The sequence below is a fragment of the Hyla sarda genome, chromosome 2, assembly GCF_029499605.1.
Source record: "Hyla sarda isolate aHylSar1 chromosome 2, aHylSar1.hap1, whole genome shotgun sequence".
Classification (NCBI taxonomy): Eukaryota; Metazoa; Chordata; class Amphibia; order Anura; family Hylidae; genus Hyla; species Hyla sarda.
This window is the reverse complement of record NC_079190.1, coordinates 406,745,793-406,769,355: the sequence shown is the minus strand read 5'-3', so window position 1 is coordinate 406,769,355 and position 23,563 is coordinate 406,745,793. Positions and strand designations below refer to the sequence as shown.

Below are 23,563 nucleotides of genomic sequence, written 5' to 3'. Positions count from 1 at the left end.
TTCGCTCTGCACGTAATGACAGGTAGTACAGGGGCCGGAGCATCGTTATGTCACAGCTCCACCCCTCGTGACATCACTGCCCGCCCCTGCCATAGACTTGTATTAAGGGGCGGGCCGGGATGTCACACTGCTCCATCCACCGTGTCGTCCGTCATTACGCACAGAGCGAACTCGCTCTTTGCAGTAATGACAGCGTGGGGGGGCCGCAGCGGCAATCCCGGGGGTCCCCAGCAGCGGGACCGCGGCAATCTAACATCTTATCCCCTATGCTTTGGATAGGGGATAAGATGTCTAGGGGCAGAGTACCCCTTTAAGATTTTTAATAGAAGTAATTTACAAATCTGTTTAATGTTCTGGCACCAGTTGATTAAACAAACTAAATGTTTTTCACTGGAGTACCTCTTTAAAGCACAACTGTCATGTGGAAATACCCCCTTAAACTAAGCAAAGTATGATAAAGCTGTGTGGATGTGTTATGCAGTCATACATTTGACTCAATCGGTGGGTTTGCTCAATCGGTGGGTTTATCTTGCTAAAAATAGCTTTTCTCTGGACTCGCATAGGCGTGATCATGCATAATGAGAAAAGTCATAAATAGCACTCATTGCTGATAAAACATGTAGACTTTATTTCAGGGTCCTTCACTCTTTGTGCAACAGTGGGAAGGTAGAGAAAGGAAAGGTCCTGATCTCTGAGGAGCTCGTGGGTGACCGTCCCGTTTTGTGGCAATCCGCTTGGTCATGACCACTGACTATGCATAAAGCGGAGAGAAAAACATCAAGGAAAGAAACAATCAACATTGCATTACAATGTGGGTGCAAGATACTGGTACTTAACCTCTTAAGGACCCAGGACGTATGGGTACATCCTGGGTCCCGGTCCTGCGATATAACGCAGGGTCACATGGTGACCCCGCATCATATCGCGGCGGGCCCGGCGTCATAGTGAAGCCAGGACCCGCCGCTAATAGCGCGCGGCACCGCTCTAAGCTGAGCTGTGCGGCTAAAAACTAAAGTAAAAGTGCCCGGCTAGCTCAGGGAGCTGTTCGGGATTGCCGCGGTATAATCCCGAACAGCTGTAGCACAGGAGGAGGTCTTCTTACCTTCTCCTGCGCTCAGGGCCGTTTGAAGGAATTTGGGGGCCCCAAGCAAAATGGACATGGAGGGCCCCCCCCCCCCCCACCCTTTGATGTTGACGCACGTCACGCTCTAGGGCCGGCGTCGGGACATAGTAACGCCGGCCCCTGAATTCTGGAAGCGCAACGTGAGCGAACGTCAATACGACGCACATTAGGTGCAGCAGTGTTCCCCCCACATTAGGTGCAGCAGAGTTCCCCCACATTAGGTAGGCAGTGTTCCCCCCACATTAGGTAGGCAGTGTTCCCCCCACATTAGGTGCAGCAGTGTTCCCTATCCATACCCCCTGTCCAGACCCCCCCCCCCCAGGGCCATTTTTTTTTGTGGGGGTTTGACTGCTGAGACCCCCACCGATCACCTCGGTTAAAGTGGTTCTCCAGCTGTTGGAAAGCTAAAACTCCCATCATTCTGGAGAGCCTCTGGCAATGGGAGTTGTAGTTTTGTAACAGCTGAAGAGACACAGATTGGACACAGTTTTACCCATCATCACTGCAGAACTTACAAGTGACTACAGCTCTGATGGGACAGTCAGGAGAATACACAATGATATCAGTGACCTGAGTGACGTCTTCTGACTTGAGTGATATCTTCTCTGTTATCTTTTCTTCTTCATCTGGTCCAGAGACCAGGTCTTCCTCCAGCTCCATCTTCTCTGTAGAGTCTGACATCCAGATCCTCATCCTCTGCATGAAGACAGTAATCATTATAACCTTGCCAGAAAGTGTACTCTAAATAATATACTGCCCCACACTGTACCCTGAATATAATGCTGCCACACACTGTACCCTGAATATAATGCTGCCACACACTGTACCCTGAATATAATGCTGCCACACACTGTACCCTGAATATAATGCTGCCCCACACTGTACCCTGAATATAATGCTGCTCCACACTGTATCCACTGAATACAATACTGCCACACATGCATACACATCATATATACATATACACCCCCTCTTATCCTCTGTGTCCTCATCATCCCCATAACCCCCCGCCAAACCTCTCCTCATCATTACTATAACTCCCCCCCCCCCCACACCTCTCCTCATCACTATTATAACCGGGGGGGGGGGTGATGAGGAGAGGTGCACGGGGGGCACCTCTCATGACCCCCATAACACCCCCCTGCATCTCTCATGACCCCCATAACACCCCTCCTGCATCTCTCATGACCCCCATAACACCCCCCTGCATCTCTCATGACCCCCATAACACCCCTCCTGCATCTCTCATGACCTCCATAACACCACCCTGCATCTCTCATGACCCCCATAACACCCCTCCTGCATCTCTCATGACCCCCATAACACCCCTCCTGCATCTCTCATGACCCCCATAACACCCCCACTGCATCTCTCATGATCCCCATAACACCCCCCTGCATCTCTCATGACCCCCATAACACCCCCTGCATCTCTCATGATCCCCATAACACCCCACTGTATCTCTCATGACCCCCATAACACCCCCCTGCATCTCTCATGATCCCCATAACACCCCCCTGCATCTCTCATGATCCCCATAACACCCACTGCATCTCTCATGACCCCCATAACACCCCTCCTGCATCTCTCATGACCCCCATAATACCCCTCCTGCATCTCTCATGACCCCCATAACACCCCCCTGCATCTCTCATGATCCCCATAACACCCCACTGCATCTCTCATGACCCCATAACACCCCCTGCATCTCTCATGACCCCCATAACACCCCTCCTGCATCTCTCATGACCCCCATAACACCCCCCTGCATCTCTCATGATCCCCATAACACCCCCCTGCATCTCTCATGATCCCCATAACACCCCCCTGCATCTCTCATGACCCCCATAACATCCCCTCTGCATCTCTCATGACCCCCATAACACCCCTCCTGCATCTCTCATGACCCCCATAACACCCCTCCTGCATCTCTCATGACCCCCATAACACCCCTCCTGCATCTCTCATGACCCCCATAACACCACCCCCTGCATCTCTCATGACCCCCATAACACCACCCCCTGCATCTCTCATGACCCCCATAACACCCCTCCTGCATCTCTCATGACCCCCATAACACCCCCCTGCATCTCTCATGACCCCCATAACACCCCTCCTGCATCTCTCATGACCCCCATAACACCCCCCTGCATCTCTTATGATCCCCATAACACCCCCCTGCATCTCTCATGATCCCCATAACACCCCCCTGCATCTCTCATGACCCCCATAACATCCCCTCTGCATCTCTCATGATCCCCATAACACCCCACTGTATCTCTCATGACCCCCATAACACCCCCCTGCATCTCTCATGATCCCCATAACACCCCCCTGCATCTCTCATGATCCCCATAACACCCACTGCATCTCTCATGACCCCCATAACACCCCCCTGCATCTCTCATGACCCCCATAACACCCCTCCTGCATCTCTCATGACCCCCATAACACCCCCCTGCATCTCTCATGACCCCCATAACACCCCTCCTGCATCTCTCATGACCTCCATAACACCACCCTGCATCTCTCATGACCCCCATAACACCCCTCCTGCATCTCTCATGACCCCCATAACACCCCTCCTGCATCTCTCATGACCCCCATAACACCCCACTGCATCTCTCATGATCCCCATAACACCCCCCTGCATCTCTCATGACCCCATAACACCCCCTGCATCTCTCATGATCCCCATAACACCCCACTGTATCTCTCATGACCCCCATAACACCCCCCTGCATCTCTCATGATCCCCATAACACCCCCCTGCATCTCTCATGATCCCCATAACACCCACTGCATCTCTCATGACCCCCATAACACCCCTCCTGCATCTCTCATGACCCCCATAATACCCCTCCTGCATCTCTCATGACCCCCATAACACCCCCCTGCATCTCTCATGATCCCCATAACACCCCACTGCATCTCTCATGACCCCATAACACCCCCTGCATCTCTCATGACCCCCATAACACCCCTCCTGCATCTCTCATGACCCCCATAACACCCCCCTGCATCTCTCATGATCCCCATAACACCCCCCTGCATCTCTCATGATCCCCATAACACCCCCCTGCATCTCTCATGACCCCCATAACATCCCCTCTGCATCTCTCATGACCCCCATAACACCCCTCCTGCATCTCTCATGACCCCCATAACACCCCTCCTGCATCTCTCATGACCCCCATAACACCCCTCCTGCATCTCTCATGACCCCCATAACACCACCCCCTGCATCTCTCATGACCCCCATAACACCACCCCCTGCATCTCTCATGACCCCCATAACACCCCTCCTGCATCTCTCATGACCCCCATAACACCCCCCTGCATCTCTCATGACCCCCATAACACCCCTCCTGCATCTCTCATGACCCCCATAACACCCCCCTGCATCTCTTATGATCCCCATAACACCCCCCTGCATCTCTCATGATCCCCATAACACCCCCCTGCATCTCTCATGACCCCCATAACATCCCCTCTGCATCTCTCATGATCCCCATAACACCCCACTGTATCTCTCATGACCCCCATAACACCCCCCTGCATCTCTCATGATCCCCATAACACCCCCCTGCATCTCTCATGATCCCCATAACACCCACTGCATCTCTCATGACCCCCATAACACCCCTCCTGCATCTCTCATGACCCCCATAACACCCCTCCTGCATCTCTCATGACCCCCATAACACCCCCCTGCATCTCTCATGACCCCCATAACACCCCTCCTGCATCTCTCATGACCTCCATAACACCACCCTGCATCTCTCATGACCCCCATAACACCCCTCCTGCATCTCTCATGACCCCCATAACACCCCTCCTGCATCTCTCATGACCCCCATAACACCCCACTGCATCTCTCATGATCCCCATAACACCCCCCTGCATCTCTCATGACCCCCATAACACCCCCTGCATCTCTCATGATCCCCATAACACCCCACTGTATCTCTCATGACCCCCATAACACCCCCCTGCATCTCTCATGATCCCCATAACACCCCCCTGCATCTCTCATGATCCCCATAACACCCACTGCATCTCTCATGACCCCCATAACACCCCTCCTGCATCTCTCATGACCCCCATAATACCCCTCCTGCATCTCTCATGACCCCCATAACACCCCCCTGCATCTCTCATGATCCCCATAACACCCCACTGCATCTCTCATGACCCCATAACACCCCCTGCATCTCTCATGACCCCCATAACACCCCTCCTGCATCTCTCATGACCCCCATAACACCCCCCTGCATCTCTCATGATCCCCATAACACCCCCCTGCATCTCTCATGATCCCCATAACACCCCCCTGCATCTCTCATGACCCCCATAACATCCCCTCTGCATCTCTCATGACCCCCATAACACCCCTCCTGCATCTCTCATGACCCCCATAACACCCCTCCTGCATCTCTCATGACCCCCATAACACCCCTCCTGCATCTCTCATGACCCCCATAACACCACCCCCTGCATCTCTCATGACCCCCATAACACCACCCCCTGCATCTCTCATGACCCCCATAACACCCCTCCTGCATCTCTCATGACCCCCATAACACCCCCCTGCATCTCTCATGACCCCCATAACACCCCCCTGCATCTCTTATGATCCCCATAACACCCCCCTGCATCTCTCATGATCCCCATAACACCCCCCTGCATCTCTCATGACCCCCATAACATCCCCTCTGCATCTCTCATGATCCCCATAACACCCCACTGTATCTCTCATGACCCCCATAACACCCCCCTGCATCTCTCATGATCCCCATAACACCCCCCTGCATCTCTCATGATCCCCATAACACCCACTGCATCTCTCATGACCCCCATAACACCCCTCCTGCATCTCTCATGACCCCCATAACACCACTCCTGCATCTCTCATGACCCCCATAACACCCCTCCTGCATCTCTCATGACCCCCATAACACCCCTCCTGCATCTCTCATGACCCCCATAACACCACTCCTGCATCTCTCATGACCCCCATAACACCCCTCCTGCATCTCTCATGACCTCCATAACACCACCCTGCATCTCTCATGACCCCCATAACACCCCTCCTGCATCTCTCATGACCCCCATAACACCCCTCCTGCATCTCTCATGACCCCCATAACACCCCTCCTGCATCTCTCATGATCCCCATAACACCCCCCTGCATCTCTCATGACCCCCATAACACCTCCTGCATCTCTCATGATCCCCATAACACCCCACTGTATCTCTCATGACCCCCATAACACCCCTCCTGCATCTCTCATGACCCCCATAATACCCCTCCTGCATCTCTCATGACCCCCATAACACCCCCCTGCATCTCTCATGATCCCCATAACACCCCACTGCATCTCTCATGACCCCATAACACCCCCTGCATCTCTCATGACCCCCATAACACCCCTCCTGCATCTCTCATGACCCCCATAACACCCCCTGCATCTCTCATGATCCCCATAACACCCCCCTGCATCTCTCATGATCCCCATAACACCCCCCTGCATCTCTCATGACCCCCATAACATCCCCTCTGCATCTCTCATGACCCCCATAACACCCCTCCTGCATCTCTCATGACCCCCCTAACACTCCTCCTGCATCTCTCATGACCCCCATAACACCCCTCCTGCATCTCTCATGACCCCCATAACACCACCCCCTGCATCTCTCATGACCCCCATAACACCACCCCCTGCATCTCTCATGACCCCCATAACACCCCTCCTGCATCTCTCATGACCCCCATAACACCCCCCTGCATCTCTCATGACCCCCATAACACCCCTCCTGCATCTCTCATGACCCCCATAACACCCCCCTGCATCTCTTATGATCCCCATAACACCCCCCTGCATCTCTCATGATCCCCATAACACCCCCCTGCATCTCTCATGACCCCCATAACATCCCCTCTGCATCTCTCATGACCCCCATAACACCCCTCCTGCATCTCTCATGACCCCCATAACACCCCTCCTGCATCTCTCATGACCCCCATAACACCACTCCTGCATCTCTCATGACCCCCATAACACCCCTCCTGCATCTCTCATGACCCCCATAACACCACCCCCTGCATCTCTCATGACTCCCATAACACCACCCCCTGCATCTCTCATGACCTCCATAACATCCCCACTGCATCTCTCATGACCCCAATAACACCCCTCCTGCATCTATCATGAACCCCATAACACCCCCCTGCATCTCTCATGACCCCCATAACACCCCCCTGCATCTCTCATGACCCCCATAACACCCCCCTGCATCTCTCATGACCCCCATAACACCCCTCCTGCATCTCTCATGACCCCCATAACACCACCCCCTGCATCTCTCATGACCCCCATAACACCACCCCCTGCATCTCTCATGACCTCCATAACATCCCCACTGCATCTCTCATGACCCCAATAACACCCCTCCTGCATCTCTCATGAACCCCATAACACCCCCCTGCATCTCTCATGACCCCCATAACACCCCCCTGCATCTCTCATGACCCCCATAACACCCCCCTGCATCTCTCATGACCCCCATAACACCCCTCCTGCATCTCTCATGACCCCCATAACACCCCCCTGCATCTCTCATGACCCCCATGACACCCCCCCCCACACACACACACACACCTCTCATCACCATTGCAGTCCCCTGACAACCATACAATCCCCCCCCCCCCCCGGGCCCCCCGCGCCAGTTTACTTACCCTGCCGGGGATCGTTGCAAAGGCGGGAGTCTGCTGCTGCTCCTGTCACTGCACGGAGGATGCTGGAGGTTCCCGCGGGGACGCAAGCAGGGACAGGTCAGGTGATTGGCGTAGACGTGCGTGCCTGCGCGGGGCACGTGATGTCTCTACTCCAATCATCCCCTGACCTGTCCGGTGCCGGCCCTGCTTTGTTTCTTAAGGGGCCCCCCAAAAATGTAATTTTGGTGAAATGTGCGGGCCCCCCGAAGTGCCCCGTCGCTACAGGACGGGCAAGCACCGGCTCTGCTCGGGGCCCCCCAGCCAGCTCGGGGCCCCAAGCAATTGCTTGGTTTGCCGGTTCGGTAGCGACGGGCCTGCCTGCGCTGTCCGATCACCAAATGAATGCTTCAAGCCTGAGATCCAGGCTTGAGCAATCAATCGCAGAAAACACTGATTGATTCATTCCTATGGAGATGGATCAATCAGTGTTAAAGATCAGTTAATGCAATGTTATAGCCCCCTATAGGAGCTATAATATTGTATAAGAAAAGTGCAAAAAAAATCATTAACCCTTTCAATTATCCCTTCCCCTAATAAAAGTTTGAATCACCCGGCATTTCCAAGAATTAAAAAAACACAGTGTAAATAAAAATAAACATATGTGGTATCGCCGCATGCAGAAATGTCCAAATTATAAAAATATACCGCTTTTTAAACCGCACGTTCTATTGCGTACGCGCAAAAAAATTGAATAAAAAGTGATCAAAAAGTCTGATCAGAACAAAAATGGTACCGCTAAAAACTTCAGATCACGGCGCAAAATATGAGCCCTCATAGCGCCCTGAACACAGAAAAATAAAAAAGTTATAGGGGTCAGAATATGACAATTTTAAACGTATAAATTTTCCTGCATGTATTCATGATTTTTTTCTGAAGTGATACAAAATCGAACCTATACAAGTAGGGTATCATTTTAACCGGATGGACCTACAGAATAAAGATAAGGTATCATTTTTGCCGAAAAATGTACTGCGTAAAAACGGAAGCCCCCAAAACTTACAAAATAGTATTTTCTCATCAATTTTGTTGCACATTGATTTTTTTTCCCGATTCACAGTAAATTTTTCGGTAAAATGACTAATGTCATTACAAAGTAGAATTAGTGACACAAAAAATAAGCCATCATATAGAATTTTAGGTGAACATTTTAGAGAGTTAAGATTTTTTAAAGTTAAGGAGGAAAAATTGAAAATGAAAAAACGGAAAAAGCCCGTGTCCTTAAGGGGTTAAATGAATGCGTGAAACTCATTGCGATATTTAAGGTCCGATGCTTGTGCCTTGTAAACGACAAATCCAATAGGCTTCTCTTCTTAGGAGAGCTGTATGTTTGCTCAATCCGAGCTTTGCTGATTTCACATTTTTCAAACCAAAATAGCTCATAACTTCATAGTGTCCTCCATGTATTTCATAGAGGTGGCTTGCTAATCTTGGAACGCCTGAGCCTAGTCGTACTAGGTGCAGGTGTTTGCGGAAGCGCACAAACATTGGGCAGAATGTAGAGCCTACATAGTAGTACTCACAGGGGCACATGATGCAGTATACAACATATTTGGCCTGATTTACTATAATAAATCAGATATGTTTTGTCGGGTCGTGTGTCAGAATCAAGCACATCATGCCAGGATTTGTGCCATAATTCTGTCTCATTGCACCAGAATTCTGTCTGCTCCAGAAATGAAAAACCCGGCCAACTCTCAATTTTACTGAGAAAACCCGGAAAAGGGGCGTGTTCCCGACATTTTCACAAAACCCTACATATTCACTAAGGTTTCCACAGAAAATGTAGTGGATTTGAGCTGAGGAAAACCCCACAGATCAGATCATGTGTAAAGAAAGCAAAATGTAGGGAAAAGTGCAAAAATAGGGAAATCTTAGTAAATACTGTGGACATTTTTTTTAGGGAATTAAAACCCACAAAGAAACCTACACTTCACTCTTAGTAAATCAGGGCCATTGTGTCCGACATGTCACAAAGTCAGTGACATGAATTTCATTCCCGCCCATGTGGTAGTTCTTTCCTGGCTTGAGATAAGTACAGTAAGAACAGTGTCCACACCGAAAATTCCCTTGAGGAGAATGTTCTGTCCAGCCAAGTCTTTTGTTGATTATTAGGAGATCTAATAATACTGCATACTAATTATGTTTTTTAAGGTTTTAGTATATCTGTGTGCAATAAGGGGTTTGTTGTCAGCTACATCATGGAGTAACGGGGGGTCCTTCTCAATGATGTGTTAGTGGCGTTGAATGGCATTGTACTGTATTGAAAAGACAAGTTAAACCTTCTTTTGCTTGGTTGGCATTTCTTGTTGTTGTTTTTTTTTTTATTAACTCTGTACAAGACCTAGCGGAGAATTTTAATAGGGTTATGTTGAGGTCATCTTTATTTTTAAACTCTCAGATTTACTGTTCATCTTTCTAAATCTTAAAAATTGGCTGAATGGGAGCACTTCTTTGGTGTGAGTCGGGTGGTATCAACTCATGTAGATACAAGAGTAGTGTGGTAGGTTTTCTGTAACCTTGCATCACTATGGTATTGTCTTGTAGGGACACTGTCATATCAAGAAAGGGAATACTCTTGTTGTCAAACACTGTAGTGAAGACTATATTCATGGCATTGTTCTCATGTAGGTAGTGAACAAATTGCTGAAAGTCTACTTGATTGTCAGTCCAAAAGACGAAAATGTCATCCACAAATTGTTTATATAGTCTTATATTTTTAAGATATGGATTACTGGTGGAGAAGATTATTCTAGCATCCATTAGCATATCTTGCCATTTGGGTGATTTCTATTATCATTATAATTTAACCCACCTCACCTTTTATGATCCATAATTGTTTCATTTTCTCATCCACAGAATGATGTAACAGCTTGTTAATTGCCCAATTTACCATAAAATGTATGGTGCAACCAAAAAACATTACTATTGGGGAAACATTGAAAAGGCTAGGCTAGGTTTCCACTTCATTTTTTTTCTTCAAAAAGGCTAAAAAAAAATTAACAAATGCTGCACAATAGGGATTAAGAAATGCCAAACCCACTTGTTTTTTTTTTCCCTTTGGCATTTTTTTCCACTCATCTTTGGTATCTTCCTCCAGGTTTGGGCTCAGTGAAAGTTTACCAAAACCGCAGCATGTTGAGATTCTGTAAATTTTTTTTTTTTTTTTTTTTTTGGTGTTTGTCTCCCATAAAAGTCTATGGGAGAAAAGAAACGCCATAAAAAAATATGCCATGTGGGTTTAGCATTTGCATTTTTTCTGGCATTTCTTGATTTCATAATTTAAATAAAACCCATTATTTTTTAGGGGAAAATTTCCAATAAAACTGCATCTTTTGAGTGCAAAATACCAGTGCAGTTTCTGTGGCGTTTTTCAAGGCAAAAAATAAATTGGAAAAAAATCTAGTGGAAACTTTAATAAAGTCAAATTTTAAGTATGCTTAAAATTGTCTTATTTTGACCCTTATAACTTTCTTATTTTTCTGTATATAGGGCTGTGTGATGGGCTCATTTTCTTGCACCGAGATCTTTTTTTTCGCATATATTTGACTTTTTTATCACAATTTACTTATTTTTTCTAGAATGTGATGTGACCAAAAATCTGCCATTTTGGTATTTTTTATGTTTATGTCATTAGTAATTATAGCCATTACAGTACAATCCTAGGTATTAATCCAAGTGTCAACCAAAAGCCGTTTCAAAAGTGGCATCTCAGCCAAAGCAGGGACCTGAGGTTGCAGGAAGGTGCGGAACCTAATTACCACACACCTCTCCTATACTGACAGGAGGGACATCTAGAAGGACACCACACCCTGATCAATCCTTGTGAACACACAAAGTGGCATAGTGACGACAAAAATATTAATAAATAAATAAGTAAATCATGCAGTTCAATACTGCTCGGTCCTCCGGCCAGATCTATAAAAAAATGTATCCTACCCTATCCAGAAAGCTGAAAATCAGAAGGTGAAGCGCGAAAAGCTGTGAACATGCTTATTCTCCCAGTGAGTTCAGTCACCTCAGAGCCACTATTCCCTGAGGCACAATGTACCTCAGTTCTACATTCCCCCAGCTCAATGACCACACAGACCAGGTCTCATCAGGACAGCCGCCAAGCTGGGCACATCCAGCCCTGTGATCTAAGCAACCTTCTGAAAACCGCTGATAAGAACAGATACTACACTTTATATCAGCCAAAAGGCCGCAAAGTGATCCATTGAACAGCCTGCTAGAAGGGCAAACCATCCTGGAAGAGTGTCTTGGAAATATCCTGGAAGAGCGTCACAGAGCAGGTGAAATGACCTCCAGCCACCAGGTTTACTCGAACCAACGCAATTGACCTCTGGGTGGTCCAATGAGTGTAATTAAGTCCCACAACTACATTAGATGCTGTGATCAGTATTGATCATCGCATCTAAAGGATTAATGGGGGGCATAAATGTGGTTGCCACTGATGTCCATCGTCTATGAAGCAAGCCAGTTCCTGCATTTGCTTCATTTATTATACACACCATAGGGCATAAACGTATGCCCTGGTGAAGTATCAGCTGGTCAGGGCGTACATGAATAAAGGAGCAAGACAACTATGTTATAATAAATGGCTTCATATGTTCTGTATCCTTAAAGGCTTAGTCTCATTTGAAAGAACTTGCATGGGGTCTCAGTCCTAGACTAGCTGTGATCATCAGAAGTAGCCGACTAAAGTGTGCTGCAGCGCTCTTTACTCACTGGTTGCCCGCCTGCCTGATCCGTCTCTTTCACTCTATTGACAGCTGGGGAGTGAAACAGGCACTGCACCTCACTTTACCCGGCTATTACTCATGATCCCAGCGGGTCTCAGACCTTAGACCTGGTGAATTCTAAGCTTTTGACATGTCTGGATGACATATGAAAAGTTTTTACAAATGACGTTATCTTTTTAAACTAAAGAACGGTTTTGTTTAGTTTTTTTACATGTTTAGTCATATTTGCTAAAGTGATGCAAAATTTCACAATTTTACAGGGGTTAAAGGGTAAAGAACAGGGAGCCCCTTAGATCTCACTCTTTAGTCTAGCCCCTTAGAAACCCAGTGGATTCACTACTACAGTCTATAGCTGTCAGACAGATGCACATGAAGTCATATTACCATGTTTGTAGGGTTTCTCTCCTCTCTAGTACTTGATGTTACACATTGCATGCCTTTATGGTTGCACTCTAACAGGCCAGCAGGGTACTATTCTCTCCCTTTTCCCCATTTTATGGCTGTTCCCCATTTTCCTACAATGAAGCATGCGTTTGCTTCCGCTCACCCCTCTGTACTGGGAGGCTGCAAATAGTTTTTTCTGTCTCTTGGTTGAAGTGTAAAATACATAGTAGATAGCTGCAGGTTGTTGCTAAGTGATAAAACAGTTTTTTTTTGAAAGGTAGAAAATTGCTACAATGCAGGCTCGTTTGACCATCTGATCCAAGTGACCACAGTGGCACAAGAGAGACGAACATCTTCAGGGCATACTCGATTTTTTAAGATCCTTGAGTTCTTCATTAGTCTTTTAGTGCTCATAAATAAAAAATTTAAAAAAATTACACTGCTGCTGCACGTCTCTCATCTATGCTCCTCCCTTTCCTTTTTAGGAAGGATCATGTTTCACATGCTGGTCAGCAGACTGTCAGTGCCCAGTAAGTAGGGGAACAGTAGAGAAATGTGTTTCAGCAAATCTGTGTGTAAAGACAGTGAGTAATCATAGCAACCCTAGCCGCATAAAAATAATTAGTCCTAAGTTATAATGGCATCATGTGATCATTTGGACAGATTTAGGTACTTTTCTGTATTTTCTATAAGCATGGAAACCCCCTTTTACTTACTTTGGGCTTGCAAATATCTTCAATGGATCTGTGTCTATTGAATAGTTTACTAAAGTAAAGTTGTGTTCAAGCCACAGGTTTCCAACATCTTCCCATGAGGCTAGTGGAGTAATTTGAAGCTCCTGTGGACAAATCTAAGTTCTGCAATAGAGCCCTTTACCCACCATGTTCTATTCACTGTAAAATACTGGTGTTACCTTTCGTGGCAGAGAGGGGGCCCGGGTGTAAGTCGTTTGTGCCCTTACAGGAAAAGGGATCTTTTTACTGTAATAATCTTTTTAAAATGCAAAAATACTCATGTATGAGGCTAAAATAAATCCTTCTTTTAGACTGCATGTTTTTTTTCCCTGTATTTTGCTTTTATCTTTCTGATGCAGTAAATCTTTCTGAATACTAAGCTTTCAGATTGTTCAGTGTTTTACGTACACTTCTCGTGGCTAAACTGTTTCCTGTTACAATAATGTATTGCAGAATCTTATGCCCCTTATGCAAAGTGTCACTGCACACAGAAATGCTCAGTTAAGTCTTCCTTTCTAAGGACCCCGCCTCTACAGCGAGTATAGCTGAGAACAATTCAGTTGCAAAAAAATAATCTAATTTCCTGTCCTCCTTATGTTTTTTTGCTCTTACTTGGTGACAAGATGACAAGACTGTCTGAGCCACAACTGAGATACAGACTGGGTAAGCATTGGCTGGTATATGACTCCCGTAGAAGTTTATCTCCATTTTCTTGCATTTGTAGTGCCTTTTGTTTAATCTCTGGCTTCTCATCCTTTGATATGCTATTAACCACAAGAATTGAATGGTTTTGAAGAAGCAATGCATTTCTCAAGAAAGTCGTACTGATATGTCTCTAGTAATTTATAATATAGCCATGTATTTTCTATAGAGTTGTAGCAGTATAAAAGGTGTTGTATTAGTTAACGGAGACATTATATTGTCAATATATACATCATTATGAATATGCGGTCATTCTTTATGACCTTGTCACCACATTCCCGCCTTGTTTGTGTTTATGGTTTTATGCAGCATACCGCCTCCAGAGTGTCTGTTTCCAGACCTATTACAGCATTTGTCTCATCTCAGAATGTACAGTGTATATATAGTGTTTGTAGCTGTTTATGATTTATGGGACAAAGAAACTGTGAATTTCACCTGCAGATTCATAGCGTAAAATCTTCAAATTATAGTAGAAGACAAAGAGAGGAGAGTTTACAAATTGAGTGAAATCTGCAGTGAATCCAAACTGATCTGTCTCATATCTATCCATCTATCTATTTATCTATCTATCAATCTATCCACCTACCTATCTGCCTATTTATTTGACTAATTATGTTGCAGTGGGCAAAACTAAGCCTAGCTTTACCAATAAATCATTTTTTGATGATATAACATATATGTCCAGGATTTAAAGATGAATAAGCATACATCATGAAAACAAAATAGGGAAAGTAATAAATTACTGCACTTCTTAGATAGACTTTGCACCTTATTAGAAGCTATGTGACAGGTAGAGCTAGTATTAATACATTCTCAAATAAGAAATTAGTTTAAAACCCATTTTTGTTTATTTTCCATAATCTATATTGTTAATGCCAAGCACTATTCTTAACTAGACAGAGAGAAGGAATTTCCTTATGTCCAACATCCCAAGGTTGGTATTTAGTAGGGCATATTAGCACTGTGTTATCTTAAAGCATATCTGTACTTTCAAAAGATTAAAAAAAAAATGCATGGTTTTGTCACATTAACATGTCAGAGTGGTAACAAGGGGACTTTTGGGCTCTTACTGCTGATACTGAGCTCCTTAGAGCCCTCTCCATGGTGAACAAGCTGGAACTACAATGGGAAATGATTTACACAGTAAGCCACTATAGATGGCATGTTGGGGGGAGAAGAGTGTTATAGACACTGAGCTTGCAAGGTACTATGTGAGCATAAAGGAATAAAACAGCAGCAGCACAGAAAGGAAGGGGTAATGCAAAGCTTCTCCTGTGCATAGCACTAGCCATGCCCCCCCCCCTCCCACAAAACTATCCTATGCATAGCACTAGCCAAACTCACCCCTCCAACACATGCACTTTTTGTGTTTTCTCCTGGTCTTTCTGCTGCTAGAGATGGAATTGCCCTAACAACAGACCCATTTTAGGTCACTTCCACAAATCCATTTTTCATCATTTATCAGTATTATTAGTTTTTTGTGTTTTTTAAGTAACAATCATGAAAAACCCTGCTAATTTAAAAACCACACATCCAATGAAGTCTGTAACAAAATTTTGCACCAAAATTTTTGTGCATTTTTGGCTTACAAGCCAAATTCAGGCAACCCCATTTTCAGCTACAATATGCCTCTGTCCAATGGGGTTTTTTTGGGGTTGAAAAGCACTGTACCTTCAGTTTTAGATGGTAACCACAAAACACTAATGTGAACAGAGCCAGATATAGCAGTAATGTAATGTGGATTCTTTACCTTAGATACATTTACATGTGGGGTAGTCACATGTTAGGTTCTGCTGAAGCCTCTTACTTTAGCTCATTCTGCTGCAGACCACTCCATCTTATTTTTTATTATATATTTATATATATATATATATATATATATATATATATATATATATATATATATTATATGGCCCGGCCCCTGTTTTTACAAGCCTTTCTCTCACTAAACAGTTATGGTTACTCAGATTTCCCCTCACACTGCAGAGACTGTATGCTTGCTCCTACCTAATGGTGGTGAATTACCTATCCACCACCACTCAATCCCCCTATCCTCCCCCCGAACACACTAACATATGCACTCATACTATGATGGGTACCTAGGGGGCATGATTTGGTGCATTATAGGTAGGAAAAAGATGGAGAATGTGCTGGAAATGTACAGATCCTAAGATGTTTATCTGGCAGAATTTGTAGAGACGAGTAACTGCACTGTAATCACTTATCTAGTCTGCAGAGCCTGTGTAGAACTAGAATCATATAAGGGCACTGGATATTGTTTAGTGTACGGTTGTTTTTATTCAGTATCAGTATGGTGGTATTATCCAGTCACCCTGGTAATGATAATGGTGTCCCTTTTATTGTGGTATTATTGCTGCTGTTTATAGTGATTTTTGTTTAGTAACATTATGATGGTATTATTTGGTCACTGCAGCAGTAATATTTGTCCTGTTGTGGAGATATTATTTCATGTTTGTAAGCCCAAACCGGTGAGAAAATCCTGGTGAGCAGCAATGCAAACACTGTATTTGCATCGCCATTTTCTTACATTCACAGGCCGGTAGAGGGCCACACAATACTCTGCCTTGCCCTTGCTGGGGGTCTCATTGTCCCTTTCTCCAGGCCCTTGGTCTAAGGGTATGTTTTGGCACACTCTCCAGACTCTGGACCTTGCTCGTTGTTGTTGTTGTTATACTTCTGCACCAGCAGAAGGAAAAAAGGAAAACACAAAAATAAAATTGGCCTGTTCCTTAAGGGGTTAAAGCACTTGAAGATAGATAGATACATTTTAACAGAGCACTGGGTCAAATTGTATCTTATTTCACAAAGTGTCAAGCACTCAGCCCTGTGGGTCAGCAAGCTTGGTCAATGCACAGAAGTGAGCTAGAAGTGTGGTTACAGTATCTCTCCAGCTACTCTTATTCTCTAGTCTCCTCTCCTGCACCAGCAGCTCCCACATAAATAATTTGTTGGCAGGCTCATTTCTCTGCATTTGCTCCCTCTTTCACAGCAGTCAGATGTCTCAGCTTGTAACCACAGCAGTCAGTTCGGGCTTTCCTCCTAAAGCCGCAGCTTCATTCTCTTAACCTTTTTTCTCATGGCATAGCACTACACCTGGCATGCCATTTCACTTGCTACTGCTCCAGTAGCAGCTGCTTGCCAAAAATACAGGCCAGGAACTCTCAGCTTTTTGCATTTCACAACATAGAATCTCGCATAGTGGAAAAAACACCTGTTTATGGAAGCATGGATGCCACAAAATGGACCTCACTCTCTCCAATCACACACACCTGAAGGGCTTCCCATGCTAACACCTCAAAACTACCTTATGCCAAAATCTGTATAAGGCAGGAATTCCCAGCCACCACGTTGCCAAACTGCACAGAAACCTCAGTAAAATATAATGAACAGTAACATAAATGCGAATATTCACATTTCACACCAGCAATAACATTTGGCCTCCCTTGTAACTTAAAGGGGCACCCTAGCCAAAGGAAAGGAGATAAGATGTTAGATTGTGGGGGTCCCACCACTGGGGACCTCCGCGATCTCCAGCGGGCACTGCTGTCATTTGGTGCACGGAGTGAACTACGGTCCATGCCCGATGACTGGTAGTGCAAGCCGCCATGCCCTCTCCATTCATGTCTATGAAAGGAGGCGTGACGACTATGTAATAGCCGTCACACCCCCTCCCATGGACATGATTGGAGTGGGCATGGTATGATGTCACGTACGCAATCCAACATCTTAATCCCTATCCTTTGGATAGGGGATAAGATGTTTCAAACAGAGTATATGGCTAGCATCATACACATTATATACTGCTCAACAAAGTAAAGGGAACACTAAGATAACACATCCTAGATCTGAATGAATTAACTAATCGTATGAAATACTTTTGTCTTTACATAGTTGAATATGCTGACAACAATATCACAAAAAAATGATCAATGGAAATCAAATTTATCAACTAACGTAGGTCTGGATATGGAGTCACACTTAAAATCAAAGTGGAAAACCACACTACAGGCTGATCCAACTTTGATGTAATGTCCTAAAAACCAGTAAAAATGAGGCTCGGTAGTGTGTGGCCTCCACGTCCCCCTATGACCTCCCTACAATGCCTAAGCATGCTCCTGATGAGGCGGCAGATGGTTTCCTGAGGGATGTCCTCCCTGGACTAAAGCATCTGCCAACTCCTACACAGTCTGTGGTGCAACGTGGCGTTGGTGGATGGAGCGAGACATGATGTCCCAGATGTGCTCAGTTGGATTCAGGTCTGGGGAACAGGCGGGCCAGTCCTTCCTCTTGCAGGAACTGATGACACACTCCAGCCACATGAGGTCTAGCATTGTCTTGCATTAGGAGCCCATGGCCAACCGCACCAGCATATGGTCTCACAAAAGGTCTGAACATCTCATCTCAGTACCTAATGGCAGTCAGGAAACCTCTGGCAAGCACATGGAGTGCTGTGCGGCCCACCAAAGAAATGCCACCCCACACCATTACTGATCCACTGCCAAACCGGTAATACTGGAGGATGTTGCAGGCAGCAGAACTTTCTCCATGGCGTCTCCAGACTCTGTCATGTCTGTCATATGTGCTCAGTGTGAACCTGCTTTCATCTGTGAAGAGCACAGGGCGCCACTGGCGAATATGCCAATCTTGGTGTTCTCTGGCAAATGCCAAACATCCTGCATATGCTGTAAGCACAACCCCCACCTGTGGACGTCGGGCCCTCATACCATCCTCATGGTGTCTGTTTCTGACCGTTTGAGTGGACACATGCACATTTGTGGCCTGTTGGAGGTCATTTTGCAGGGCTCTGCCAGTGCTCCTCCTGCTCCTCCTTGCACAAAGGCGAAGGTAGCGGTCCTGCTGCTGGGTTGTTGCCCTCATACGGCCTCCTCCACGTCTCCTGATGTACTGGCCTTTCTCCTGGTATCGCCTCCATGCTCTGGACACTACGCTGACAGACACAGCAAACCTTCTTTCCACAGCTCGCATTGATGTGCCATCCTGGATGAGCTGCACTACCTGAGCCACTTGTATAGGTTGTAGACTCCGTCTCATGCTACCACTAGAGTGAAAGCAGTGCCAGCATTCAAAAGGGACAAAACATCAGCCAGGAAGCATAGGATCTGAGAAGTGATCTGTGGCCACCCCGTGCAGAACCTCTCCTTTATTGGGGGTGTCTTGCTCATTGCCTATAATGTCTACCTGTTTGTTCCATTTGCACAACAGCATGTGAAATTGATTGTCAATCAGTGTTGCTTCCTGAGTGGACGGTGTGATTTCACAGAAGTGGGATTGACTTGTAGTTACATTATGTTGTTTAAGTGTTCCCTTTATTTTATTGAGCAGTGTACATTTACACAGACCCATTCCTTTTAAGAAATGATCCATCAGAATTGCAAAAAAAGTCCTTAAGGTGAAAATGGGCCCTAAGTGATTAATATATTTATCAATGATATTGCAGAAGGTCTTGATGGTAAGGACTATCTTTTCACAAAGATTTGTAACAGGGTTGATGCAATAAACTCTGGGGCGTAAAATCCCAATGGCAGATTATAGAGTGATACAGTCCTAACCTAGGAAAATGATTTAGGGCTCATTATTTCAGAAGGCTTAAAGGTAGGCAGACAATGTCATAGAGCAGTGGGAAATGCTAGCAGAATGCTTGGATGTATACTGTAGGAAGAGGTATTATCAGTAGAAAGGGGGAAGTGCTCATGCCGCTGTACAGAAAACTGGTGAGACCTCACTTGGAGTACTGTGCGCAGTACTGGAGACCGTATCTCCAGAAGGATATACAGTTGGGCAAAAGTATTTAGTCAGCCACCAATTGTGCAAGTTCACCAACTTGAATAGATGAGAAAGGCCTGTAATTTTCATCATAGGTATACCTCAACTATGAGAGACATAATGAGAAAAAAAATTCATAAAATCACATTGTCTCATTTTTAAAGAATTTATTAGCAAATTATGGTGGAAAATAAGTATTTGGTCAACAACAAAAGTTCATTTCAATACTTTGTTATATACCGTTTGTTGGCAATGACAGAGGTCCAACGTTTTCTGTAAGTCTTCACAAGGTTTTCACACACTGTTGCTGCTATTTTGGCCCATTCCTCCATGCAGATCTGCTCTAGAGCTCTAGTGATGTATTGGGGCTGTCGTTGGGCAACGCAGACTTTCAACTCCCTCCAAAGGTTTTCTATGGGGTTGAGAACTGGAGACTGGCTTGGCCACTCCAGGACCCTAAAATGCTTCTTACGAAGCCACTCCTTCATTGCCCGGGCGGTGTGTTTGGGATGATTGTCATGCTGAAAGACCCAGCCATATTTCATTTTCAATGCCCTTGCTGATAGAAGGAGGTTTTCACTCAAAATCTCACAATACATGGCCCCATTCATTCTTTCCTTTACATGGATCAGTTGTCCTGGTCCCTTAGCAGAAAAACAGCCCTAAGCATGATGTTTTCACCCCCATGCTTCACAGTAGGTATGGTGTTCTTTGGATGCAACTATGACCATATGATATTCTACCAATACTTTTCTGGATCATCCAAATGCTCTCTAGCAAACTTCAGACTGGCCCAGACACGTACTGGCTTAAGCAGGGGGACACGTCTGGCACTGCATGATTTGAGTCCCTGGCAGCGTAGTGTATTACTGAGGGTATCCTTTTTTTTACTTTGGTCCCAGCTCTCTGCAGGTCATTCACTAGGTTCCCTTGTGTGGTTCTGGGATTTCTGCTCACCATTCTTGTGATCATTTTGACACCACGGCGTGAGATCTTGCATCGAGCCCCATATCGAGGGAGATTATCAGTGGTTATGTATGTGTTCCATTTTCTAATAATTGCTCCCACAGTTTATTTCTTCACACCAATCTGCTTGCCTGTTGCAGTTTCGGTCTTCCCAGCCTGGTGAAGGTCTACAATTTTGTTTCGGATGTCCTTCGACAGCTCTTTGGTCTTAGGCATTGTGGAGTTTGGAGTGTGACTGTTTGAGGTTGTAGACAGGTGTCTTTTATACTGATAACAAGTTCAAACAGATGCTATTAATACAGGTAACGAGAGGAGGACAGAGGAGACTCTTAAAGAAGAAGTTACAGGTCTATGAAAGTCAGAAAACTTGCTTGTTTGTAGGTGACCAAATAATTACTTATTTTCCACCATAATTTGCAAATAAATTCTTTAAAAATCAGACATTGTTCCCATCTCAGCTTCTCTGCCGGATCACTACAAATCGGAAAATCATGATTTTTATGACATTTAGTACACTTGAGCCTCTTATTACATTGTTTTCAATCTGTGGAAAACTCCTTTCTGTTGGACAACACAATGAGGGGATTTTTAAGCTTAAGTGTGCTGAAGCAAAGTGAACCAATTTCCTTTTAATAAATTAGGCCATATTTGACTGTGAGCCTAATACCCAAATCCATATAAGTAGATTTCAACTATAATTTACCCAATTTCTGGTCTCAATTATTGTAAAAATGAGAAGCCATGTCCCTGCCCACCAATCCCCACCCACTTTTTAAAAAGTAATGAGCATGGTGTTAAAAAAAGCTGAGAAAAGCCACACATTTTTGCACAAATCATAAAAAGGCATACAAGGTATGGTTTATTCCATTATATGTGTCTACGGGATGCTTGAACTTTTCTTTTTATGCTTTTTTTTTTTTCTTTTGCCATCCTTACTATTTCCCTGTTTATTGAAACTAAGCCATTTTAGCTACATCTGTAACAACAACAAAAAAAGAGATAAGATAATTCAAGTCTCCACTTTGTCCCATATTGTGATGGAGTGGGGCATTTGTCAGTCCCAGGCCAAAGTTTGTCAGAACAGGATAACAGTTGTAGTTAAAGGGGTACTCCGCCCCTAGACATCTTATCCCCTATCCTTTGGATAAGATGTCTGATCATGGGGGCCCCGTTCCCTCCCATAGACTTGCATTGAGGAGGCATGACCATGACGTCACGAGCTGGGCATGACGTGATGTCATGAGCCTTTGCCCCACATCGCCAGCCATCCGGCACAGAGCAAAGTTCGCTCCGTGCACCGGATGTCTGGGGTACCACAGCCAAGATTGCCGGGGTCCCCCTTTGGATAGGGGAAAAGATTTCTAGGGCAGAGTACCCCTTTAACAATAGCTAGAGAGCCATGCATTAGAGAATACTGCCAGAGTAGCACTCCAAAGTACAGCGACACCTTACCTTGACTTCAAGAAGTTGCAAAAAAATCTTGATTGATGAAAATATGTGATGATAATAAAACCTAGGATAGTTATAGCTCAGCCTAGATGTATAATACTTAAGGAAAAACACACTTTAATGGCATAGTACAGCACCTTTTTTTACTTTCTTCCAGCAGGTCTCCTTCAACATAGCCTTTTAATGTTCTGTAAGCATGCAGCAGTGAGACATCTTCATGGAAAAACAACCCTGATGTGACCTCCAATACATTATGTAATAAGGTAAGAGGAATAAATCAGATGGCTGCCCTATCTGTACAGAATGGATAAATCACATGATATGGTAAAATAGCGTTCTTTTTGTTTTTGTATTGTGTGATTGCTGCAAAATGAGTTTTTGCACAGCTTGGCCACAAACACTTTTGATGCCAACAAAACACTGCATATGCTTGCAAAAGTACGAAATATAGGGGGACATTTATTATGTCTTTGGAAAGTGAGTTTTAAAGCCTTTTTTTTTTTTGCTTTGGTTTTGCTGGTGACACATTTATCATCCTATCAAAAGGGGTTGATACATTTGGCACGCATAAGCAAATAAACAAAAAAACAAAAAATCTATAATAAAAGTGCTCTCCAAAGACAGTTTTGTAAGCCAGGTCTCACCTGATGTAGGCTTGCAACTTTTTGGTGGGGTTTGTGACTTATTTAATCCCTATGTGCAACATTTGCACAACCACTGTTAAGTGAAGATTGACAGTTGCTTAGGTAGGGCTGTTTGCTACTTTATGCATATCCACAAAAATCGCAAAAAAAAACCAAAAGTGCTTAGGCGAATGTGCAGCATTTTGTGCGCTCAGAGAAAACTCTAAATACTATGATAAATCTCTCCATAATGACAATTA

At 45.1% G+C, this 23,563-nt stretch overlaps 1 protein-coding gene across 2 annotated transcripts in view; it reads left to right on the top strand.

Annotated features, from left to right (window-relative positions):
• P2RY8 (P2Y receptor family member 8) overlaps positions 1–23,563 on the top strand; it is a 105,150-nt gene that overhangs the window by 23,437 nt on the left and 58,150 nt on the right. Inside the window, exons 3-5 of one of the 2 annotated variants that reach the window (XM_056558802.1) lie at positions 13,510–13,554; positions 14,382–14,421; positions 22,838–22,943. The gene's annotated coding sequence lies outside the window, so the exon portion shown is untranslated. Of the gene's footprint in view, positions 1–13,509; positions 13,555–14,274; positions 14,422–22,837; positions 22,944–23,563 lie in introns of those variants that run through there. The other variant, XM_056558803.1, reaches the window with a different exon arrangement.